This window comes from Siphateles boraxobius, unplaced genomic scaffold (assembly GCF_051911475.1).
Source record: "Siphateles boraxobius isolate OS27281-9 unplaced genomic scaffold, OSU_SipBor_1 5, whole genome shotgun sequence".
Taxonomy (NCBI): domain Eukaryota; kingdom Metazoa; phylum Chordata; class Actinopteri; order Cypriniformes; family Leuciscidae; genus Siphateles; species Siphateles boraxobius.
This window is the reverse complement of record NW_027509141.1, coordinates 32,170,713-32,180,335: the sequence shown is the minus strand read 5'-3', so window position 1 is coordinate 32,180,335 and position 9,623 is coordinate 32,170,713.

The window sequence follows — 9,623 nt, the reverse complement described above, 5'->3', positions numbered from 1 at the left end:
ACTCAATTATTCCATAGTTTTTGTAGTGAATCACAGGCTGACACTTACATCATTTACAGATATTTGGTCGAAATATACTTAATTAAAAATGGATAGTAAGTGAGTTCAAAACTTACAATTACTTGTCTGTCTGTATGCCTTTAACAAGAAATAAATTCCTGCGATCCAGTAGACGTTTCTCACAGGAATGATCCTCGAGGATTCAGCACTCCGACGAAAGATAAAACGTGAGGTAAGATCTGCACACTCGGCACAGTGAAACTCCATCAGTGGCATACATAAAAGTACTGTAGTAGGCCTATGTATTAAAAATATAAGGTAAGTAATGAACATTAAGGTAGTCTACTGTAAGTAAAGGTAGATGTGCTCAGGGAGCACCATTTTGTATTTTAAAACCTTTGGAAAAAATCAAATGTAGGCTAATTTGTAGGCTACTTAAATACATTTAAGATGAGTTTGTTTGTATTTTCAAAATACATAAAATACTTTTTGCCAGTCAACCTCACATCAGGATACTGGTTTCGTACATCTACTAGATCAGACACCCCCCAAACCCCTCCCACATTCATGCATGTTTCAGATACCACATTCAATTTTTGCTGTGGTATCAAAACTGATATTGAGAATTGTAAAACCATGATATATATTGTTACTGTGAAGTAAAATTTTGGTCATATCACCCATCCATATTGTTGGATAGCAGAAAAGGTTCACAGTTTTACATACAGTATGAATTTTTTAATAGTGTTTACAAGTAATAGACTTCATTGTGACCTGGTCAGAAATAAGTATATAAATGGCTTCTATTTTGCACAAGTTTATTTCTAATTGCCAGCAAGGAAGGAAGGACGAAAGAATGAATGACAGACAGGGTTAGGTTATTATAGGTTACGAATTAAAAGTCAGTAGGCCTACATAGTTTCTTCATTTACTGTGACCTATACCTACACTGGAGGGCCTATTTTGCATGTATTTTGTGTATTTTCAAAATACTGTATTTGTATTTAAATTTTTTTTTTCACACAGTATTTTGTATTTATAAAAACATTTTTCCTCACAGTATTTTTATTTTAAATACATTTCCATGTATTTATGCATATCTCTGGATATGCTGTTGTTGTAGTCTAAAGTAGTTTCAAAAGTAACAATTTAAGCGTCATTGATTATGAAAAAAATAAATGAAAAAAATAAAGGAACCAGTTGCTGCAGATGCTGATTGTATGAATCTCCTGAATCTTCCAAGACAATGGTATGGCAAAGTTATACTGTAAAGTTCTGCGATACTTTTTGCCATGAAATGAATTGTTACGACGTCACATTGCCTATTATTTATTGGTTTGTTTGTACAAGGCTGACATTTTTGAAAATATGTAACAAAATGAAAATCCCATTTGAAATGAAGGGATAAAAAAACTGAAGATGAACATGGCTCAGATTTAAGATGTTTTTTCTATACTGTAGACTTTACAGAAAATAAACAAGCTATAAAGACTGATAGAAACATAAAAGGTCACTATCATACATTATAGCACCATTTACCATGACAAAATAACAATGACCTGCCTACACCTCTCAGGGCTCGCAAAATTTGAAAATCGCTGGTAGCCCTTCGGGCATGCACTCTTCAGATTTTGGTAGCCCGAAATGGATTTTACTAGCCCAAATAAAAAGACAATTTTTAATGTAGAAAATTGGTTAGGAGTCAAACATCAATCAAAAACTTTTTCAAAACACAAATATCAACAATTGGATATAAAATAATCAAATTAAAATCATCAATACAAATATGCATCTGGTTCTAACTGAACTGAAATTTGTGTGACCAGTATGGAAGATAAATCAGTCTGTGGCTCAGCCCCCAATGAGGTTATGACTAAAAAAGTTAACACTTTAGTTTTGTGTCTAATGCTCACTATTAACTAGTTTCATTAACATGCAGATGGCAGGGTTTTATAATTACTGAGGTCCCGGATGTGAGGTAGGCTAGTAAGGGGGGTTCGAGAAAATTTTTATTTCTCTGATCTACATATCCCAAAAAATTGGAATATTGAAATTGGTTTTTAAACAATAACTTTAAAAATATGTCATGCAGCTGATTATTTTCCTTATGTCAGTGAAGAAAGTAAACATAGGGTCAACTGATAGGTTGATTTATGAATAATTTTCTCAGAAGCGTTCATTTACTGAAAGCTACTAGGAAAGCTAGGTAGCCTAACTAAGTTTATTAAATTCATTCACAATATACACATTCATTATTGATCTTATTCCTAACACAGGGCCGTAGACAGAGCTTTATTATCAAAGAGGTCCTAAATTTAAGGTTGTCAGGGGGTTCAAATTTTTTATTTCTCTGATGTGTGCATTTCAAGACATTTGAAGGCCAACAAAGGATAAGAAATAGCTTTAAAACCATGTCAGTGGCAGTAGATTGTCAATACCTGCTCTCTCATCTCCATCACTTTCTTTTTCTCTCAGTCTCTTCCTTTTGCCCTGTCTCTTCCCCTCCGAAAAATGAACTTTTTTAATTTACTGAAGGCTACAAATTGTATTATATTAATTCTCAACATTCATTATTAATCTTGTACCCAACATGAGGCAAACGGCTTTATTAATGTTTCTTGTCACCTCATAATGACAGTAAACTAATTATTACTTTACATGAATCACGTAACATAAGCCTATTAGTTTGCCTGATTATTTTTGTCATTCGTTTAACATTTATGACCTAAAAAACTGTCAAATATGAAATGTTTAGTTTAGCTACTTACATCTTATCTCGCACTTGACCATATAAACTGAAGCGTCAGTCACTCAGCAGCTTCTGTGACATAAAGCCCGCCTATTTGATTGGTCATCTCAAATATTCTGACATTGACGAGCAGTGACAGACCAATGAAGCCTAACCCTAAGATGAACACACACACACACTCACACACACCCCTTTTTCTGACGTGCACTCTGCTGCTCGCCTCGCACTATTTCAGATAGCCGGTCGGGCAGATCGGTTATGCATTGTGGTAGCCCGACTTGAAAACACAATAGCCCCGGGACGTCCTGCCTCTGCTTAGTGCAAGATGAGATCTAACGTTACTTATATCTACTTCCAAATATATAACACCATTTGAAAAACTACAACCTGTTTCAATAATTTGTCGTACAAGTATAGAATAAGTGTATATGAGCAGATTTTGCCAGGTTTCAGTAGGCCTACTTCATCGTGTGACTTTCTACAGCACATTTTTAAGTTTAAGTATAGAGTTTGTTATATGATACATATAACTTGCCAGATCTTGTACAGATGTTTGTCTACTAGTAATGATTGAAATTACTCAAATTGAATTGTTAACAGTTAATAATTTAGGGTAGCCAAGGTCTTTTGCAAGGCATAAGTCAGTGTCTTCTCAAACACTCTAATCTAGAGAGGAAAATATTAGCATTATTAATAAAAAAAAGTGTAATTGAGATCAAAAAGATGGCATTATGCTATAAGATTGTGCAGTAACCACAAACGACTCCGCCAGCGGAGATCATTTAGCTCATCGTTTCATTCATTGTAAAATTAGATTCTTCGATTCAAAAGATCACTTGATGACATTACAGTATTGAAAACAGTTTTCCTCTCAACCAATATAATTGTTTTACTGTATCAGAAGATAAAGAAAACGACAAAAGAACAATATTCTCCAAATAATTAATGCAGACACCTTTGAAAAAAATTACACTCTTAAAGGTGCAGAGTGTGATTTTTAGCGACATCTAGCGGTTCGGCTGCGAGTTGCACTGAGGGCTCAGCCCACTGCTCACCCCTCCCTTTCGAAGAAGCTACGGTGTCTAACATGGGACAAACATATTGTCGTCTGAGACGGCAGAGAATAGCCTAGCCAGAGTAAGCCAAGAGTGTGTAACATTGTCACTGTTTCTGTACCACAGTCCATTATAAACCACACCATCGATAAAGTTTACAAAGCCATAGTCGGGTGTCTCCTCAAACATGATCAGTTATTTACACTGTATTTTGAGCGTACCCTTGCGAAAGCGGTTCAATTCAATTCAATTCAATTGAGATATTGAATGTGGAATTAAAATTAAATTATCACCAAACTTTTTACACAGGTTTGTAATGTCCAAGGGTGTATTCATTTGGATCCTTTTTTTGCTTTATTCTCTCTCAAGTAACTATTTAGAGAATAACAGCTTGTAATGTCAAGAATTCAGAAAACTAAGAAATAATAAATTTCCCCCTAATACACTTGTTTGTAACCTGTTAATTTACCTTGTTTGTAGCAGCCAAGTTGACAAAGGTGAACAGAAAGCCAAACAAAGTTAGTCTGAGTGCAGCTTTGTCCATGGTGAACTGACAATAAATGCAAAAAGAACATCAAACAGACAACTTAATGAAGCCACTATTGGTTATCAATGGCAAGGCATAGACATTGCCCCTTTTAAAAATGCCCTTATATGGTAGAAACCAATATAGGTTCCTGGCTCAAATATGTAAAGCATAGGCCTACTAATAAGCGGCCCACTGAGAAATAAATATTAAATAGAGACAGAGTGATACAAATATATCTGTATTCCATGTTATATTTTATTCGAATTGTTTTTCATTATTATTAATATTAATCTTGAATATGTGTTATATGTTGTAAATTTGTAGGCTATAGCATTATTAATGCTTTGTTTGGCAATGTAAAGATAAACCAGCTGCCTTTGTGAATGAACAAAGTGAGGTCGATTTGAAGATAGGCCTAAGTGTTAAAAAACTGGTGCAACTGCACAAACGGAAAGATTATAACAAAGGGAGACTTTTATCCAATTTCTTTGCGACACTGGCTATTAACGGTCGCATGAAGAAAGAAAGGGCAATTATTATGTCTGACTTAAAAAAAAATCGTATTTATTTTTACTCAATTATTCCATAGTTTTTGTAGTGAATCACAGGCTGACACTTATATCATTTACAGATATTTGGTCGAAATATACTTAATTAAAAATGGATAGTAAGTGAGTTCAAAACTTACAATTACTTGTCTGTCTGTATGCCTTTAACAAGAAATAAATTCCTGCGATCCAGTAGACGTTTCTCACAGGAATGATCCTCGAGGATTCAGCACTCCGACGAAAGATAAAACGTGAGGTAAGATCTGCACACTCGGCACAGTGAAACTCCATCAGTGGCATACATAAAAGTACTGTAGTAGGCCTATGTATGAAAAATATAAGGTAAGTAATGAACATTAAGGTAGTCTACTGTAAGTAAAGGTAGATGTGCTCAGGGAGCACCATTTTGTATTTTAAAACCTTTGGAAAAAATCAAATGTAGGCTAATTTGTAGGCTACTTAAATACATTTAAGATGAGTTTGTTTGTATTTTCAAAATACATAAAATACTTTTTGCCAGTCAACCTCACATCAGGATACTGGTTTCGTACATCTACTAGATCAGACACCCCCCAAATCCCTCCCACATTCATGCATGTTTCAGATACCACATTCAATTTTTGCTGTGGTATCAAAACTGATATTGAGAATTGTAAAACCATGATATATATTGGTATCAAAACTGATATTGAGAATTGTAAAACCATGATATATATTGTTACTGTGAAGTAAAATTTTGGTCATATCACCCATCCATATTGTTGGATAGCAGAAAAGGTTCACAGTTTTACATACAGTATGAATTTTTTAATAGTGTTTACAAGTAATAGACTTCATTGTGACCTGGTCAGAAATAAGTATATAAATGGCTTCTATTTTGCACAAGTTTATTTCTAATTGCCAGCAAGGAAGGAAGGACGAAAGAATGAATGACAGACAGGGTTAGGTTATTATAGGTTAGGAATTAAAAGTCAGTAGGCCTACATAGTTTCTTCATTTACTGTGACCTATACCTACACTGGAGGGCCTATTTTGCATGTATTTTGTGTATTTTCAAAATACTGTATTTGTATTTAAATATTTTTTTTCACACAGTATTTTGTATTTATAAAAACATTTTTCCTCACAGTATTTTTATTTTAAATACATTTCCATGTATTTATGCATATCTCTGGATATGCTGTTGTTGTAGTCTAAAGTAGTTTCAAAAGTAACAATTTAAGCGTCATTGATTATGAAAAAAATAAATGAAAAAAATAAAGGAACCAGTTGCTGCAGATGCTGATTGTATGAATCTCCTGAATCTTCCAAGACAATGGTATGGCAAAGTTATACTGTAAAGTTCTGCGATACTTTTTGCCATGAAATGAATTGTTACGACGTCACATTGCCTATTATTTATTGGTTTGTTTGTACAAGGCTGACATTTTTGAAAATATGTAACAAAATGAAAATCCCATTTGAAATGAAGGGATAAAAAAACTGAAGATGAACATGGCTCAGATTTAAGATATTTTTTCTATACTGTAGACTTTACAGAAAATAAACAAGCTATAAAGACTGATAGAAACATAAAAGGTCACTATCATACATTATAGCACCATTTACCATGACAAAATAACAATGGCCTGCCTACACCTCTCAGGGCTCGCAAAATTTGAAAATCGCTGGTAGCCCTTCGGGCATGCACTCTTCAGATTTTGGTAGCCCGAAATGGATTTTACTAGCCCAAATAAAGACAATTTTTAATGTAGAAAATTGGTTAGGAGTCAAACATCAATCAAAAACTTTTTCAAAACACAAATATCAACAATTGGATATAAAATAATCAAATTAAAATCATCAATACAAATATGCATCTGGTTCTAACTGAACTGAAATTTGTGTGACCAGTATGGAAGATGAATCAGTCTGTGGCTCAGCCCCCAATGAGGTTATGACTAAAAAAGTTAACACTTTAGTTTTGTGTCTAATGCTCACTATTAACTAGTTTCATTAACATGCAGATGGCAGGGTTTTATAATTACTGAGGTCCCGGATGTGAGGTAGGCTAGTAAGGGGGGTTCGAGAAAATTTTTATTTCTCTGATCTACATATCCCAAAAAATTGGAATATTGAAATTGGTTTTTAAACAATAACTTTAAAAACATGTCATGCAGCTGATTATTTTCCTTATGTCAGTGAAGAAAGTAAACATAGGGTCAACTGATAGGTTGATTTATGAATAATTTTCTCAGAAGCGTTCATTTACTGAAAGCTACTAGGAAAGCTAGGTAGCCTAACTAAGTTTATTAAATTCATTCACAATATACACATTCATTATTGATCTTATTCCTAACACAGGGCCGTAGACAGAGCTTTATTATCAAAGAGGTTATTATTTCAAGACATTTGAAGGCCAACAAAGGATAAGAAATAGCTTTAAAACCATGTCAGTGGCAGTAGATTGTCAATACCTGCTCTCTCATCTCCATCACTTTCTTTTTCTCTCAGTCTCTTCCTTTTGCCCAGTCTCTTCCCCTCCGAAAAATGAACTTTTTTAATTTACTGAAGGCTACAAATTGTATTATATTAATTCTCAACATTCATTATTAATCTTGTACCCAACATGATGCAAACGGCTTTATTAATGTTTCTTGTCACCTCATAATGACAGTAAACTAATTATTACTTTACATGAATCACGTAACATAAGCCTATTAGTTTGCCTGATTATTTTTGTCATTCGTTTAACATTTATGACCTAAAAAACTGTCAAATATGAAATGTTTAGTTTAGCTACTTACATCTTATCTCGCACTTGACCATATAAACTGAAGCGTCAGTCACTCAGCAGCTTCCGTGACATAAAGCCCGCCTATTTGATTGGTCATCTCAAATATTCTGACATTGACGAGCAGTGACAGACCATTGAAGCCTAACCCTAAGATGAACACACACACACACTCACACACACCCCTTTTTCTGACGTGCACTCTGCTGCTCGCCTCGCACTATTTCAGATAGCCGGTCGGGCAGATCGGTTATGCATTGTGGTAGCCCGACTTGAAAACACAATAGCCCCGGGACGTCCTGCCTCTGCTTAGTGCAAGATGAGATCTAACGTTACTTATATCTACTTCCAAATATATAACACCATTTAGAAAACTACAACCTGTTTCAATAATTTGTCGTACAAGTATAGAATAAGTGTATATGAGCAGATTTTGCCAGGTTTCAGTAGGCCTACTTCATCGTGTGACTTTCTACAGCACATTTTTAAGTTTAAGTATAGAGTTTGTTATATGATACATATAACTTGCCAGATCTTGTACAGATGTTTGTCTACTAGTAATGATTGAAATTACTCAAATTGAATTGTTAACAGTTAATAATTTAGGGTAGCCAAGGTCTTTTGCAAGGCATAAGTCAGTGTCTTCTCAAACACTCTAATCTAGAGAGGAAAATATTAGCATTATTAATAAAAAAAAGTGTAATTGAGATCAAAAAGATGGCATTATGCTATAAGATTGTGCAGTAACCACAAACGACTCCGCCAGCGGAGATCATTTAGCTCATCGTTTCATTCATTGTAAAATTAGATTCTTCGATTCAAAAGATCACTTGATGACATTACAGTATTGAAAACAGTTTTCCTCTCAACCAATATAATTGTTTTACTGTATCAGAAGATAAAGAAAACGACAAAAGAACAATATTCTCCAAATAATTAATGCAGACACCTTTGAAAAAAATTACACTCTTAAAGGTGCAGAGTGTGATTTTTAGCGACATCTAGCGGTTCGGCTGCGAGTTGCACTGAGGGCTCAGCCCACTGCTCACCCCTCCCTTTCGAAGAAGCTACGGTGTCTAACATGGGACAAACATATTGTCGTCTGAGACGGCAGAGAATAGCCTAGCCAGAGTAAGCCAAGAGTGTGTAACATTGTCACTGTTTCTGTACCACAGTCCATTATAAACCACACCATCGATAAAGTTTACAAAGCCATAGTCGGGTGAGGATCAAGGGTCTTAATATATAATATAATAATAGTAATCAGCTGATGGTCTCACAAACATAACCAGCACATTTCCCCCCACATAGCAAACCCATAATACAGTGAGGGAGAAGAACCACATGAAACTATGCAACTATATATTTTTTCTAACAGGGTAGTAAAAGTTTAGCTGTCTAATATGAGCTGTTACTGTGGCTGAGCTGATTAAAGCGTAAAGCCTTGTTTAAACTCGACGCGTCCGCATGAGCCCAAAGGTGCGCATGATTGTAACAGCGCGCGAGCCTCCGCATCCCCTAGACACCATTTACTACACACAATAGGCTTTTTTTCTCTGATTTTGAAAACTCTTTGCGATCGACTTAAAATGCTTCCAAGGTCGACTTGTCGACCGCGATCGACGGGTTGGTGATTTCTGTAACGTTGTTTTACGGTCAATGACAAGAGTACTAATCAGCTGTCTCACGAACGTAAGCAGCACATTATCCCCACATAGCAAAGCCATAACACAGCGAGGCAGAAGAACTAAGTAACATGAAACAATCCAACTACATATTTTACACCACTGACAAGGGAAAGGTCACTACTCACTGTGTTTATGGCTAGCTTCTAGCTTTCTGCTGCTTCTCTTTCAAGGTAGTGACGAAACACGCTCTGTAGCGCTGTTTGTTCGCTGTCGGCTACGGTAGAAACATGATGTCACAATATGTCGACCTTCATAGAAGGGGGTGCCCGCGGTTATGTAGA